Genomic DNA, 15,902 nt, shown 5'->3' on the forward strand with positions numbered 1-15,902 from the left:
GCGCCACCACGCCCAGCTAGTTTTTTGTACTTTTAGTAGAGACGGGGTTTCACCATGTTGACCAGGATGGTCTCGATCTCTCGACCTCGTGATCCACCCTCCTCGGCCTCCCAAAGTGCTGGGTACAGTTTTTTTTTGTTTGTTTGTTTTTGAGATGGGAGTCTCACTATGTTGCCCAGGCTCATCTCAAACTCCTGGGCTCAAGCAATTCTGCCTTAGCCTCCTGAGTATCTGGGACTACAAGTGTATACCACCATGCCCAGCTTGATCTTTTTACTACCTACATAGGTTTGCCTTTTCCAGAATGTCATGTATTTGGAATCATACAGATGTAGCCTTTCAGATTGGCTTCTTTCACTTAGTAATATGCACTAAAGTTTTCTCCATGTCTTGTGGCTTAATAGCTCATTGCTTTTTATTGCAATATGAAAAAAAAGTATTTTTTATTGCAAAAATATTCTGTCTTGCAGACTTACTACATTTTAGCGTTCCATTTACCTAAATGGTAAATCTTGGTTGCTTCCAATTTTTGACAATTATAAATAGTGATGCTATAAGCATCCATGTACAGGTTTTTATGTGGACATAAATTTTCACTTCACTTGGGTAAAAACCAAGGGATACTATTTCTGAATCTTATTGTAAGAATATGTTTAGTTTTATAAGAAACTGCCACACTGTTTTACAAAGTAACTGTTCCATTTTGCATTTCTGTCAGCAATGAATGAGAGCTCCTATTGCTGTCATTCTCACATCCTCACCAACATCTGTTGTTGCCATTGTTCTGGATTTTAGCTATTTGAACAGGTGTTAGTGGTATCTCATCATTGTTTTAATTGCAATTCCCTAATAACATAGGATGTTGAACATTTTTTTCATATGCTTGTTTGCCATCTGTATATCTTCTTTGATGAGAACTTTTGTTCAGAACTTTTTTTTTTTTTGAGACAGAGTTTCTCTCTTATTACCCAGGCTGGAGTGCAATGACGTGATCTCGGCTCACCGCAACCTCCGCCTCCTGGGTTCAGGCAGTTCTCCTGCCTCAGCCTCCTGAGTAGCTGGGATTACAGGCACGCACCACCATGCCCAGCTAATTGTTTTTGTATATTTAGTAGAGACGGGGTTTCACCATGTTGACCAGGATGGTCTCGATGTCTTGACCTCGTGATCCACCCGCCTTGGTCTCCCAAAGTGCTGGGATTACAGGCTTGAGCCACCGCGCCCGGCCAGAACTTTTGACATTTTTAAATTGAGTTGTTTATTTTCTTATTGTTGATTTTAAAATTTCTTCATGTATTTTGGGTAAAAAATCCTTTATCAGATATATCTTTTGCAACAATTATCTCCCAGTCTGTGGCTTGTCTTTTTAATTTTTTTTAACAGCCTCTTTCACAGAGCAGAACTTTTTAGTTTTAATGAAGTGCCAACTTACCAATTTTTTTCATGAATCATGCTTTTCTGTTGTATCTGAAAAATCATCTCTAAACCTAAGGTCACTTAGATTTTCTCCTACGTTGTCTTCTAGGAGTTTTATAGCTTTGTGCTTTACATTTAGGTCTGTGATGTATTTGATGTATTTTGAGTTAGTTTTTGTAAAGGTGATGTGAAGTCTGTGTCTAGATTTTTTTTTTTCATGTGGATATATAGTTGTATGTAGTTGTTCTAGTACCATTTTTTGAAAAGACTATTTTTTCTTTTTTTTTTTTTTTTTTTGAGACGGAGTTTTCGCTCTTGTTACCCAGGCTGGAGTGCAATGGCGTGATCTCGGCTCACCGCAACCTCTGCCTCCTGGGTTCAGGCAATTCTCCTGCCTCAGCCTCCTGAGTAGCTGGGATTACAGGCACATGCCACCATGCCCAGCTAATTTTTTGTATTTTTTTAGTAGAGATGGGGTTTCTCCATGTTGGTCAGGCTGGTCTCAAACTCCTGACCTCAGGTGATCCACCTACATTGGCCTCCCAACGTGCTGGGATTATAAGCATGAGCCACCACACCCAGCCGAATTGTGACTACTTTAGTTTGTATAAAGTATTTTATATAGTAGAATTTTTAAAATTAGCTTTAAATATTTTTGAGTTAAAATCTTGATATTTGTTAATTATGATTTGTATTTTGCCTATTAATTTTTTAAAGCAGATCACTTTTAATATTTTAGAAGAAAATAGCTCTTTGAAAACATTTAAAACCAGTTTTAACTTTTTAAATTTTAATACTTTATATTTTTATTTATTGTTTGAGATGATGTCTCGCTCTATTGCCCAGGCTGGAGTGCAGTGGAACAATCATAGCTCATTACAGCCTCAAACTCCTGGGCTCAAATCATCCTCCCACCTCAGCCTCCCAAGTAGCTAGGACTAGAGGCATGAGTCACCACACCCAGCTAATTTTTTAAAGATTTTTTTTTTTTTGCATAGACATGGTCTCACTGTGTTGCCCAGGCTGATCTTAAACTCCTGAGTTCAGGTAATCCTCTTGCTTCAGCCTCCCAAAGTGTTGGAGTTATAGGCGTCAGCTACTATGCCTCAGCTTTTAATTTACTTTTAAATAATTATGTCAAATTAAATAATTCAAACTTAAAAGAATTCAAACTTAATTTTTTTTTTTTTTTTTTTTTTTAATAAAGACAGGGTTTCACCATGTTGGTCAGGCTGGTCTTGAACTCTGACCTCAGGTGATCTGCCCGCCTTGGCCTCCAAAGTGTTTGGATTACAGGCATGAGCCATTACGCCCCGCCAAGAATTCAAACTTAAAGCTATTGGAACTTTAAATAATTCCAAGCCTTGAGAGGAGTATGGCTGTGCAGCCAGAGTCACATGTCTGGCTGCTGCAACCTCATTCTTGTTTTTCCTGTAGATAATTAAGATGAAACAGAACCAGATAAGAACCCCTCAGATCATTGCCCCTCCTTATAGAGTAATAAAATATTCTTACTTGGAATTTGGCAATCTATAATCCATCAAATTGCTGTGGCATATGCGTTAGTCTTGTATGAAAAGGATCTCACTCTGTTGCCCACGATGCAGGACGGTGGCACAATCATAGCTCACTGCAGCCTTGACCCACTGGGCTCAGGTGATCCTCCCACCTCAGCCTTCCGAGTAGCTGGGACTACAGGCGTGCACCCCCGTGCCAGGATAATTGTATTTTTTGGTAAATATGGAGTTTTGCCATGTTGCTCAGCCTGTTTCTGAACTCCTGGGCTCAAGCAATCCACAGGCTTCAGCCTTCCAAAGAGCTGGGATTACAGGCATGAGCCACTGCGCCTGGCCAAGGGGAATATTTTAGAAGCTTGGTTTTGCCAGACAGGGGTAGTGGCTTTCTGTCGAACAGTTTAGAGGAGACTCTTGCCAATCCTTTAAAATATGGGTTTAGAATCAGACAGATGGACTTAAATCTGGGAGGTTTTTTTTTTTTTTTTTTTTTTTTGCTATTAATCATGGGCAAGTTGATTAACCTGCTTAGTCTTAATGTTCTCATCTATACTTTTTAGGAGAATATTCATGCTCCCATTTTCTATGATTATTGTGAGGATTAATGATGTGTCCTTTGTAAAAGACTTGCTAGTGTTCCTACCACACTGTAAGTGAATTACACATAATTCATTCTTCTCCCCAGACTAAGAACAAGTCATCTGAATAAAGACCACATAAATCATCTTTAACCTAGACTCACTGTTCCTGTTCTTAACTTGAATCCTCTGACTCTAGAGAACATATCTTTGAAAAGATAAATTACAGAAAAGGACTCATGACTTTACCTTCCCTCTCGTGGAGACCTCCTCAAATCCTCCCCTGGACTGCTGATCCCTAAAATGAGAATCTACCTGTTAGTCCCCTGCTCAAGTCTTTGAATGGTTTGCTGTTGCTACAGAACAAAGTGAAAGCTTGTTAGCCTGGCATACAAGGTCCTCCTTAACCTGGCCTCTCGCGGTCTTTCCTACTTCCACTCTGTCCCCACAGCCAGTTTGGGTTGGGACCTCTGCCTCATGCTTTGTAGTGCACTGCTTCTAACAGAGCCTGATCACATTGCACTGTATATGTGTGTGAATTTCCTTCCGAGAAACTGAGGGCAGCACCAGCCTCCTCAATTTCTTCTTAAGTTTTAGTATCTATTTTACGATTAGGAAATAGCTTCATGTGGTTCACAATAAAAATACATCTGGGCACAGTGGCTCACGCCTGTAATCCCAGTGTAGCAGCATGCCTTCTAAAAAGTTTCCCCAAGGCCTAGCCTGTTACCTATAGAAAAGTAAAACTGGAGGCACCAGTTAACCTTTTCTTCTATTAAAATACAGCATTATAGTTAAAGAAAAAGTTAATCTAAAAAGCCTGAGTCTCCCTCTTTACCAGCACTTTGAGAGGCCGAGGCACACAGATTGCTTGAGACCAGGAGTTCAAGACCAGCCTGGGTAATATGGCGAAAGCCCGTCTCTACAAAATATACAAAAAATTAGCCAGGCATGGTGGCATATGCCTGTAGTCCCAGCTACCCAGGAGGCTGAGGTGGAAGGGTCGCCTGAGCTCAGGAGGTTGAGGCACACCACACACACACACACACACACACACACACACAAAAGTAATGCAGTGAAAACTCTCCTACTTCTATTTCCTAGATATTCTATTCCCCTTCCAGGAGGAAACCAACTAATGTTAACAGTATTTTGTGTGTCTTTCTAAAGATATCTTGTGTGAATGTGTGTGTGTGTATTCTTTCTTTTGCCTTTATAAACAAATGGTAGTATATTTTTCATGCCGTTCCGCACTCTGATTTTCTTCTCATAAAGTATCTTGGCAATCTTTCTCAGTATACAGTGATTTTTTTCATTTTTATACCTCAACATCTGGCACATGGTAAGCAAATTATAAATACTGAGTGAATGAAATATTAAATTAATAAAAAGGAAACTTTTGTGCTGCTATTGGAAATTAGCTCTCCTCTATATATTTCAATATGCAATGATCTAAAAACATAGAAATCTGACTTGTCTTACTCTTTCCTATCCACTAGAGGGAGACATCAACCTGTTGTGGAAAAGAACGATTAATTGAAGTCTTTAGAAACTCTGAACCAACTTTGTAGCTGGTGATCTTTGTTTCTTTCTTTCTTTCTTTTTTTTTTTTTTTTTGAGATGGAGTTTCACTCTTGTTACCCAGGCTGGAGTGCAATGGCGCGATCTCGGCCCACCGCAACCTCCGCCTCCTGGGTTGAGGCAATTCTCCTGCCTCAGCCTCCTGAGTAGCTGGGATTACAGGCACATGCCACCATGCCCAGCTAATGTTTTGTATTTTTAGTAGAGACGGGGTTTCACCATGCTGACCAGGATGGTCTCGATCTTTTGACCTCGTGATCCACCCGCCTCGGCCTCCCAAAGCGCTGGGATTACAGGCTTGAGCCACCGCGCCCGGCCAGCTGGTGATCTTTGTTAGACTTTGAGCCCTTAACTCTATCCAGGACTGGAGGTTGTAGGGACAATAAAGGGAGTTAAATGCAGAAGGAGAATGCACATGGATTAGCGAACCAGAACACGGGTGAGCTTCAGCTTTTTTGTTAACAGCGAGACTAATTACTTACCCTGACTCAGTGATGTGCTAGTAAACCAGCTCTAAAAAAAAAAAAAAAAAAGCCCTGGGTTGCTGATTTGTATATAATGTTTATGAATTTCTGTAGAGGAAAAAGACAATATTCAAGTCGAGCCATGCACTGAAAACCAGAGAACAGCCAGGAAGTGTTCAGTTCAATCAGTGCCCTGTGTTGTTTGAAAAAAGAAGCCAACCTGAGCACCTGTGAGCTCCTCTCTGGCCAGGAGAAATCTGGAGCGTAGTTATTCCACCATAGCCAAATTCAAGCCACTCCAGGTTTACTCACTGAATTGCAAATTCCTTAAATATTTAACAGTAGGGTCTCTTGACTGGGCACAGTGGCTCATGCTTGTAATCCCAGCAGTTTGGGAGACCATGGTGGGAGGATTACCTAAGGTCAGGAGTTCGAGACCAGCCTGGCCAACATGGTGAAATCCCATCTCTATTAAAAATACAAAAAATTAGCCGGGCATGGTAGCGGGTGCCTGTGGTCCCACCTACTCGGGAGGCTGAGGCAGAAGAATTGCTCAAACCCAGGAGACGGAGGTTGCAGTGAGCCGAGATTGGGCCACTGCCCTCCAGCCTGAGCAACAAATGTGAAACTCCATGTCAAAAAAACAAGATAAGAAAACAACAACAGTAGGCTCTCTTGAGCCAGCCTAAGCAGGCTCCTGCATGCTGCTGAACTTTGTTGGGCCTTAGTCACTTTTCCTGTAAAGTGGGGATGATAGGTCTGCTCATTATGTAGATCTATTGCATAGAGGACACATAAGTTCTTTGAACACTTAAAGCAGTGGATTCCTAAACTTCTCTGATCATGAAATCACCCAGTGGCATGTGTAAAATGAACATTCCCAGGTTCTGCCCCAGAGCACCTGGTTTAGAACATTTTGAGGGAGATGGCTGGGAATCTGTATTTTAAATAAGCGATCCAGGTGACTCTTGTGACCCGGGGAAGTGTGGAAACACTGCTGTAAATTACTCTTATAATTGGGTCAGGTGTCAGGAGTCTTTCTCTAACTTCACAATTGGGTCTGCTTGAAAAGATGTATGCAGAGTTCTACAACACACTCCAGGCAGGCATTTAACCCCTCCATGATCTCCTCTGCCCTCAAAGCCCAAACTTCCCAAAGAGGAAAACCTGCTCCTTCCCCTCTCTTAGGCCAAGACTTCTGTACACCTGGGAAGTCCTTCAATCTGAGACTCTCTGGATTGTTTTCAAGCTACTAATTGAGAATGTACAAAGCATCAGACACTTTAAAACAACTTGTCATTTCTTTGCCTCCTCATAACAATCCTATGAAGTAGCTTCTTGTACTATTCCCATTTTACAGAGAAAAATCAAAGAAGTCAGGAAAATGTCAAAGGGCACACAACTAGGATGTGTTTGCACTGAAACCCCACCCTAGGCCCAAGCCTTGGAACTCTAAGCCTGGGTTCCAGCGCTGCACTGTGCAGTTCTGATGTGTGTGTACTAGTTTCTTTGTGTTCTCTGTTCTCTCTGTAGAAATCCTAGGCGCTCTTCTCCCAAACACAAGGTTAGGCTGAAGGAGCAGATGGAGGCAGTTTGTAGTCTACAGGTGCCCTGAGTGAAGCTTCTGGAGTACCAGAATGGAAGAATGAGGGACTCCAAGGGAGGGATTCAAGGCTAGGCCTATGCACCTGTAGAATTCAGACGAGATCCCAGAGGAGATCACTGCCCTCCAGTTAGCCCTGGTAAGGAGCTCTGGGAGTTACTGTAAATCTCTCAGAGGAACCCAAACATGCAGGAATGTGACTTCTCACTATCTGAAGTCCAGAAAATTTCTGACTGTCCCCATTTATTTGTCACTTATCATTTGTAACCGGCATTGTAGGTCATCTTGTGCATTAGAGAGACCAGCAGTTCAGAGAGAATGGGTTTCGGTGTGAAACAGATCTGGTTTGAACCCTCTGCTACTTACTAGCTATTGGGCAAGTTACTTAAACTCTCTGAGTCTTATTCTTATCTGTAAAATGGAAACATAAGTAGTACCTGCCTAATTGGATTGTTCTGAGGATAAAATGAAATAATGCAGGCAAGGGATTCAGCTGAATGAATGGTAGTTATAGCCTCCTACTACTCATATCATCCGAGAGCAAACACTCTCATATTTTCTTGTGTCTCAGGTAGATACTTAAGCTATTATTGTTTCTCAGCATTAAGGGGGTATTGTCACAAAGAGATAAATGCATGAGGGCATGAGGCAGTCTCAAAGAAAAGTGTTTTATGAAAGCATAAATGTAATGCTGAGTGTCAGAAAAAAAATTTTTTTGAGATGAGGTCTCTGTCACCCCAGGGTGAAGTGCAGTGGTGTGATCTTAGCTCACTGCAGCCTCAACCTCCTGGGCTCAAGTGATCCTCCAGCCTCAGCCTTCCGAGTAGCTGGGACTACAGGTGCCACCACACCTAGTTAATTTTTGTATTTTTTGTAGAAATGGGTTTTCACCATGTTGGCCAAGGTGGTCTTGAACTCCTGGGTTCAAGCAATCCTCCCATCGTGCTGGAATTACAGGCATGAGCCACCACAGCCCATCTGTTAGAAAAATTTTAAGATGAAAATAAAGAAACTGTTAAGAATTTTCTCCCTTGAGTGGTATTTTAGACAGAGAGCAGGGAGGGTAGAGGTAGGAAAGGAAGAGATGGGGTCAGGTTGAAAACCTGTGAGACACTAGCCATGCAGTATGGCAGACATTGACAGCCTCAGTGCTAGGAACACAGAAACTGAATCTCCTGCAAGGAGGCAGGTGTGCATCTATATATAAGTCAGATGACCTGTGTTCCTATGAGTGCAAATCTGGAAAACTCACTCAGGTTTCCTTGTCAGCAAATTGGTGATAAAATCGACATCATAGGGTTGGTGTGAAAATGCAGCATGATGTGGCCATGCGCGTGCTTTTTAACTAGAAGCCAATGTCATGCTGGGGTGACAGTTCTAGGAAGTTGTGGCTGCTGGCTCAGTAGCATATGTGGAGGAAGCACTTGAATCTGAGCAGAACCACTAAGAAGTTAGCTAAACTGCCTGGACAGTGGAAAAATCCTATGTGGGGATGTAAAAGGAAGAGAAACAATGTGAGGAGGAGAATGCAGAGATCCTGGCCCATGGAACAGCATCGGTAATCCTTAAGTAGCTGCATGAGCTGCTTAGAGAAGTTCATTTTCTGGTTATAATTCCCAGCAAAGGAGAGGACTGAATAAGGAGAAGAAAATTCCTTTCTCTGGTTAGGTTCATCAGATTAAGCAGTGACATATGTGAAGAAAGCACTTTCTGTGCACAAAAAATCAGGTCTATACTTTTATAAAAGCCATTTCTACAATGTGCATCACTGGGGCGTTAGTTGCTATTGGTCTAAAGTATAATATGAGGCATTTCTAGTAACTTCCATGATATGAACAAAGAAATTGAAAATGTTAGATACGGCCGGGCGTGGTGGCTCAAGCCTGTAATCCCAGCACTTTGGGAGGCCGAGGCGGGTGGATCATGAGGTCAAGAGATCGAGACCATCCTGGTCAACATGGTGAAACCCCGTCTCTACTAAAAATACAAAAAAATTAGCTGGGCATGGTGGCATGTGCCTGTAATCCCAGCTACTCAGGAGGCTGAGGCAGGAGAATTGCCTGAACCCAGGAGGCGGAGGTTGCGGTGAGCCCAGATCGCGCCATTGCACTCCAGCCTGGGTAACAAGAGCGAAACTCCATCTCAAAGAAAAAAAAAAAGAAAAGAAAATGTTAGATACATTTACAAGAAGATGTAGAAAAAACTTCAGTCAACAATTTTGAAATATTTTTTGAAATATTAAACTCTGTGGAACTAGACAGTCTTATTTATGGTCTCAAGCTATGTCTGTCTACACCTTATTTCTTTTTTGATCTCATTTCAGGGAATATTATACTGGCTGACCTGTTTTTAATCTTATTCTGAGCCAGAAAAGGTAAAGAAGCTGCATTTTCAGAATTGCATTTGAGTAATTTGTGAAATTGCATATTACAATTTGCCACCATTTCTAACAGTCCTATAACTTTTTTTTTTTCCTCAACTGTGTGTTCATATTAATGCCAATGACCTCTAGGAGCTAGTTTCTCTTCTAGCTGGAGAGAATTGCTTCAGAGTTGGAAGTAGGCCAAAAATGTGTATTCTTCATGTTTGATTGCAAATGCATAGAAAATTAGAAACTCAATGTATGCAAAAGATTTATGTGGAATTTAAGTACCTTCAAGGAAAAGTGGTCAGGATAAAAAGTTATTTTTTACCTGTTTGTTTATAATTATCAAAGATCAAGACTGAGACAATGAGGGTGATTTAGAAAGAGTTGGCTGCAGGTGCTGGTTGCTCAGGTGGTCCGTTTCAACTGCAGGTCAGAGTAACCTTGTCTCATGGTTCTGGTGCTCAGGTATCAGGTTAGGTCTATCTTTCTGCTTATGTCCTTTGTTACCCTCTGAGGACTTCAGTCCAACACAGATCAATAAAGAATAAGTTACATAAATATGCTCATAGATGGTCATTCCCAGACAAGAAATTGACATTTCATTCAACAATATCTGGGTTCGACGGGACAGACATGCCTCCATTTATGCAAGGAATAAGAAAAGCATCTCAGTGACAGTGGGGAGAACACGGGATGTGCAGGTAGGTAGGTAAAGTTGGGTTGGAACTTTCACTCTGCCACATGCAGGTGGGTGAACTTATAAAAAAAAAGTTTTCTCTTTAAGCCTCAGTTTTCCCATCTGTAAAATAGACAGTCCTGGCGAATTTTTGAGGATTAAATGAAATAAGAGTGAATCACCCTATGCAAGCCTGACTACTGTGGTGTCCAGGCTAGAAAGATGTTGAATAAATATTAGGTTTGTTTTTATTTCTACAGAAAATGTGATCCTTAAGAGCTCTATCCAAATTCAAGTTTCAAATGTCAAATCACATTTTGTGAACTTTGATTCATGTTCAGTTGAGGTTACCTCTGCATTATGAATTCGTAATCTCATCTTTCTTATTCATCACCACCAAAAGTATTATTGCAGGTTCAATGAATCTTTCCCCTTTTCTTTATTAAGTCCATAAGGGTAGGGTTTATCTGTTAGATTATCTTAAAACAGACCAATTTATGCCCACATAATATGAACAAACCTGTTCCTATGATACTCTGGAGCAGATAAGAGTATTCCAGAACCCATATCCTCCTGCTTGGCCTCAAGCTCAGAGAATAAAGTAATAATCCAAAGGCACCCTTAGGCATGTAACCCTTCTAGACATCTGTAGGGTTCCTTCTTCCCCTCCACTTTTCATCGTAGCTTTTGCATTCCTGCTTTTGACAGAGTTTTGTTTGCCTCTTGGTAGTTTCTTTCCTACAGAAAATTTTCCCCTACTCTTTCCCCCTGATTTTTCCAAGTCGAAGCCTTCAGCAAGTATTTGTTGAATGCCTGGATTATGCTAAATGGGTGTTATGGACCATGGAAAATGCTGGAGATATAAGACATGCACTGTCCAATCGCAGCACAGGTTGTGTTGACAGGTAAGATGAGGGCTTTGGGGAGGCAGTGTGCACATTCCACTAGGCTAATGTGCTCTTCACTTCAGGCTCTTGGCTTTGGGATGTATAAGACTTCACTAGACAGAGAAGGGGCGGGATGAAAAGATGAGGAAGGTGCACCTTTATGGAGAGGCTTTCCTTCCTCTTCACAGCAAAACATACCTGTCCTACATTGACTTCCTTTGCTTTCCCAGGTAACATCTAGCTCATCTTGCAAGCTCATCTTACTAATCATAAATGTAGTAAATTAATATTACCCATCATATATATCATGACTGAATTTTAACAATTCAATGCCTTATCCCCAAAATATGACTTAATGGTGAAGATTTCAGTCCCCATTGTAGGATATTTTGGAAGCAGGCAGTCATTTCAATGTCATTTGTGGATGACTCCTTAGACAGGTCAGGGGTGAGGTGGAAATGAGGCTGGGACCCTGCTGAGTAGAGGCATCATCCTCAATACCAGGCTTCAGGGTGATTTTTGGTCTACCCATTAATATGAACTACCTTGAGAATAATCCCTTCTTTGCTGTGGTCACAATTCAGGTAGAATTGGAATAATCATCCTCTCCACTCTGCGTTAAACCAGGCAAAGGTTCCATCCCTGGGTACCATTGTCTTTCTTGATAGATAGGATGAGTCAGAAGAAAATTTACTCACTCCCATTCATTTTCTGCTTATTATTTCCTGCAGTGAGGTTTCCTTGTATAATAAACAGCTTCTGTGGGTGTCTGAGTTGCTCTAGAAAGAGAACATGCTGTTCCTGTGTGTAGAATGCCTTATAAAGGAAGCATCACAGTGACCACAGAGCAGAAGCTTGCCTCGCAGGTGGCAGGAGTTTGTCTGCAGTGTTCTGCAAGAGCAGAGTCAAGTCACCTTCACTTCTGATTGCAGGCATGAGGTAAATGGATTCTTGCCCTCTCTCCTGGATTCAAGTCCTTAGCCACTGATAGGTCATGTGACCATACGTAGGTTGTTTAACCTTCCTGATCATTCATTTTCTCATGTATAAAATGGGGATAATAGAATTTGCCTCATAGGCTTGCATATAAAATATGAATTTTTGAGAGAAAGTGGGGTATAAATGTCCAATAAGTGATAGCTCTCTATGAAGCCACTGTTGTTACTGGGTTCCTTTCTCACTATGTGGCTTCAGGTAACTGATAGAAACTCTGTGAGCCTCAATTTCCTCATCTGAAAAGTGGAGTCAATATTATCTCACTGAGCTGGTGTGAGGATTAAATGAGATGCTGTGCAGGTGCTTAGCACACAGTCAGGTATGATGTTGATATTGATAGATGTGTTTTCTTCACCCTCACCCATCTTTGTCTGCCTGTTGGCTCATGGTTGAAATTCCTTCATGATGGTTTCCATTTCCAGAGATATCTTGTTAACAAGTATACACCACCAAACGAAGCTGATTTTTTAAAGCATCATTTAACATTTTCTCCATAAGGTGGCAAGGAGGAGGGAGTATATGGGGACTGGGTACCTTGAGAGACCCCAAGACAGGGGACAGGGAGGCTGAGATTGGCATGTTATCTGCTACGGTTACCTGCCAGTGACACACTTTTCCTGTCCAAACTAACTTAATCTGCCTTAAGGAAAGACTGCCTTTCAGCCAGAAAGAAACCAGGACTCACAGCTTTAATGAAAATTGGACTTGGGGTGGGGCAGTGGAGACTTTTCACAGCCACTGTTTAGCTGAAGAAGCAGGGGCTTCTCCATCTTCGGAGCCTGTCTTCACTACCTGTGGCCCTCATCCTTATCAACCCAGAGCACACGTGCCTCTCTCTATTTTGGCTAAACACCAAACAAATGTTCCCTCCAAATGCCTCCTTGGTTTTCCTCTATTAGAGATCTGGATCACAACCCTCAAAAACCGCATCCCTTATGCCACCTGAGTAGATGATTTGATGATTAATTAGGCACAGATGTGACACGAGTCTCACTATGGCCCCGTGGGTCACGTGATACTTTCCTTTTCCTTTTCATCAGCTGCCCTAAAGCCAGTAGAGACTGTGGTCCCAGTCTCACACCCTGGGGGTCTTGGGGTGTGTGAGGGGAACACTCCGTTAAGCTGGGGGAACTGGGGCTGCCACCAGGGGGCGCGAGGGGCCCACACCTGTGGAGGGAGTGGGCAGGTGCCTCCTGGGGAGAAGGGCGCCGCAGCCGGAGGTATAGGTCTTCGCGGGGCCACTTCCACCAAGTGAGTTCGAGGAAGTACCTGGGATCTTTGATATAACGCGAAAGGCCTTCCTAGCGAGCTCTTGAGAGCCGAGAACCCACGCCTTCCACGTGTAGTTCACGGCTTTGCCACTCCAGGACCCGAGGTTACGTTTGCTGCTGGGGATTTGACAAACCCAAAGCCTCTCTGGTTTCACCACTGGATCCTTAGACTTTTGTACTGAATGACACCCATGTGAGTCAGGGGCTGGGGACGTGATCATCGAAGTGTGGTCCCCAGACTGGCTGTACGGTGTCAGCAACTCCCAGGACCTGGTTGGAAATGCATGTTCTCGGGTCCTACTCCAAACCCCTTAATCTGAGACTGGGGTTGCGGGGAGCGCCATCTGTGCGCCACTGTCCTTGTGGGTGGACCAAGAGGCGGCTCAAGGGTGCTCCTACTTCGGGGTCACGCGCGGCGCCGGGTGCTCCTGAGACCGCCGGGCTCCCCGGCTCGGTGGTCACGTGGGCTCAGGCACTACTCCCCTCTACCGTCCTCTCGGTCTTTAAAAGAAAAAAAGGGGCTTATTGTTAAGTCGCTAGTGATCTTCTCAGTTTCTACAGCTGCTGGCTTTTTGGACACCCACCCCCTCGCCCGGAGGCAGCTGCAAGCGCTGAGGCTGCGAGAAATAACTGCCTCTTGAAACTTGCAGGGCGGAGAGCAGGCGGCTAGCGCTGGGCTGGGAAGGGACCACCCGAGCTGCCACGGGCCCCAGGGCTGCGGGGCAGGACTGGCGTCCGGAGCCGGGGCTGCACGAGGAGCGCTCGCTTTCCTCAACAGGTGGCCGCGGGGCGCGTGCCGGGAGCCCCCTACTGCGGGAAAAGCACGTGTCCGCATTTTAGAGAAGGCAAGGCCGGTGTGTTTATCCGCAAGGTAAGCGCTCTTTCGCTCAAGGTGTGATTTAATTGTCTCATTTTGTTTGAAATCCTGCGGTGAGAAACCAGTCATATTGAGAACAATAAAAGACCAGAAAAACGTTCACCAAAACCAACTGTATTGGAAGCTGCCGGAAAGATGGAAAATGCATGCTTTGATCAAATGTCTCTATTCAAGACACCGGCAAGTTAACTTATTTAGTTTGTGCTTGTTAGCTCTGGACTGATTTTGCTAATATGAATGTCTGAAAAAAAAATGTTTTTTTCTATGGTTTTCCTCCGTGGATTTCCCCAGTGTGGATGAAATGACAGTGGAGTTGAACACACTTTCTGACTGAAGTTTGAGGACCTGGGAAGATGTACATGTCTCAAAGAGATGATAGGGGTTTTTAAATGTATTGGCATTCCTCAGCCATGTCAGCAAGCTGAGTTCCTCCTTTCCTGGGCTAAGCGCTGTCTGGTATCCTTTATTTGCTGAAGAGGAGTCCAACTACTGTCCTCTAACCCCCTCCGTGTTATTCTTATTGGAAGGACAATATTAAGTCAAGTGAATGCCGTTTTTGTGAAAAATAAAACTTTGAATTGACTTCTATTCAGGAAGATAAGGTTGATTTAATTTTACTTGCTGTTTAAAAAGCAGGATTGTGTTTTGGTGTGGTAGGCAACACTTGGGAGGAAAGAGTTTGCCTTATATTGTTATATTTCTAGTATTCACATGGGCATTCCATTAGAAAGTTTTACTTTTGCTGTAAGTTTCATAACTCAGTGTCTAGTTTCCTTTGTGTGAGGGGAAAGATGTTTGCTATTTAAAAAGTGAACATGTGAAAGGAAAGGTTTTTCTGAGAGTGTTGTAAAAAGCAAATGTACTATGACTATGAAAACATACTTCACATCTTTGACTATTTTTTTCTGAAGAAAATCAATATATTTTGACATAAGTTCTAGAATAAGGAAACTAAGGATCTGTTCATCAATAGGCGTTAGAGCATACACCTTAGGACTGCATTTTACGTTCAAGCCTTTTTGTTTTTTAGACGAATTTCTTGAACATTCTCATTTTAAAAGCCATCAGATGCTTGTAACACTTAAGTCTTGCTCAACACGTAGAAGTCTCTGAAATCAATTAACATGTTTAGGACACATTTCATAGTGTTCTGAGGGATGTGAATAAATCTAATCACTATATGCACTTCTCAAAATGTATTTATAAGTCAGAAAAGGTAAATTTAGTAGTAAATTCAACTTACAAACGTTTAATTAACATTTAATAGATATTCATGTGTTCACTCTTAAAAATAAGACACTGACATTTTCTATAAATAATTCAACATGTAATGATTCAAAATACATCTTGTGATAATTTTAGGTGATGTTTTGAATCATTTTATAGGACATAAATATGGATAAAATATAAAATACTGAAGGCTGAACTCGAAGTGTTTACTGGTAAGTTTTTGATAGTACATCTAGAACCTTTGAGAATTGTATGCTTGAACATTAGTTTTCATAATTCAGGTGTCCAGCATTTTGTTTTATATGTAATAGTACTTTTAAATAATTAGACTACTGCAATGTAACTTACATACAGTAAAATTTAGCCTCTGTAAGTGTACCTCTGTGAATTCTGACAGATGCAGTTATATAACCAGCACCACAGACAAGACACAAAACAGTT

At 42.2% G+C, this 15,902-nt stretch overlaps 1 protein-coding gene across 6 annotated transcripts in view; it reads left to right on the forward strand.

Moving 5' to 3' along the window:
• The window catches only part of ESR2 (estrogen receptor 2), a 101,392-nt gene that overhangs the window by 14,985 nt on the left and 70,505 nt on the right, over window positions 1-15,902 (forward strand). For 2 of the 6 annotated variants that reach the window (XM_074393145.1, XM_074393146.1), the window contains exons 1-2: window positions 12-12,026; window positions 14,005-14,225. The exons of 1 other annotated variant lie outside the window; for it this stretch is intronic. The gene's annotated coding sequence lies outside the window, so the exon portion shown is untranslated. Of the gene's footprint in view, window positions 1-11; window positions 12,027-14,004; window positions 14,226-15,902 lie in introns of those variants that run through there. 3 more of the 6 variants (XM_074393143.1, XM_074393141.1, XM_074393142.1) reach the window with 3 other exon arrangements.

The sequence above is a fragment of the Saimiri boliviensis genome, chromosome 2, assembly GCF_048565385.1.
Source record: "Saimiri boliviensis isolate mSaiBol1 chromosome 2, mSaiBol1.pri, whole genome shotgun sequence".
In the NCBI taxonomy this organism is placed as follows: Eukaryota; Metazoa; Chordata; class Mammalia; order Primates; family Cebidae; genus Saimiri; species Saimiri boliviensis.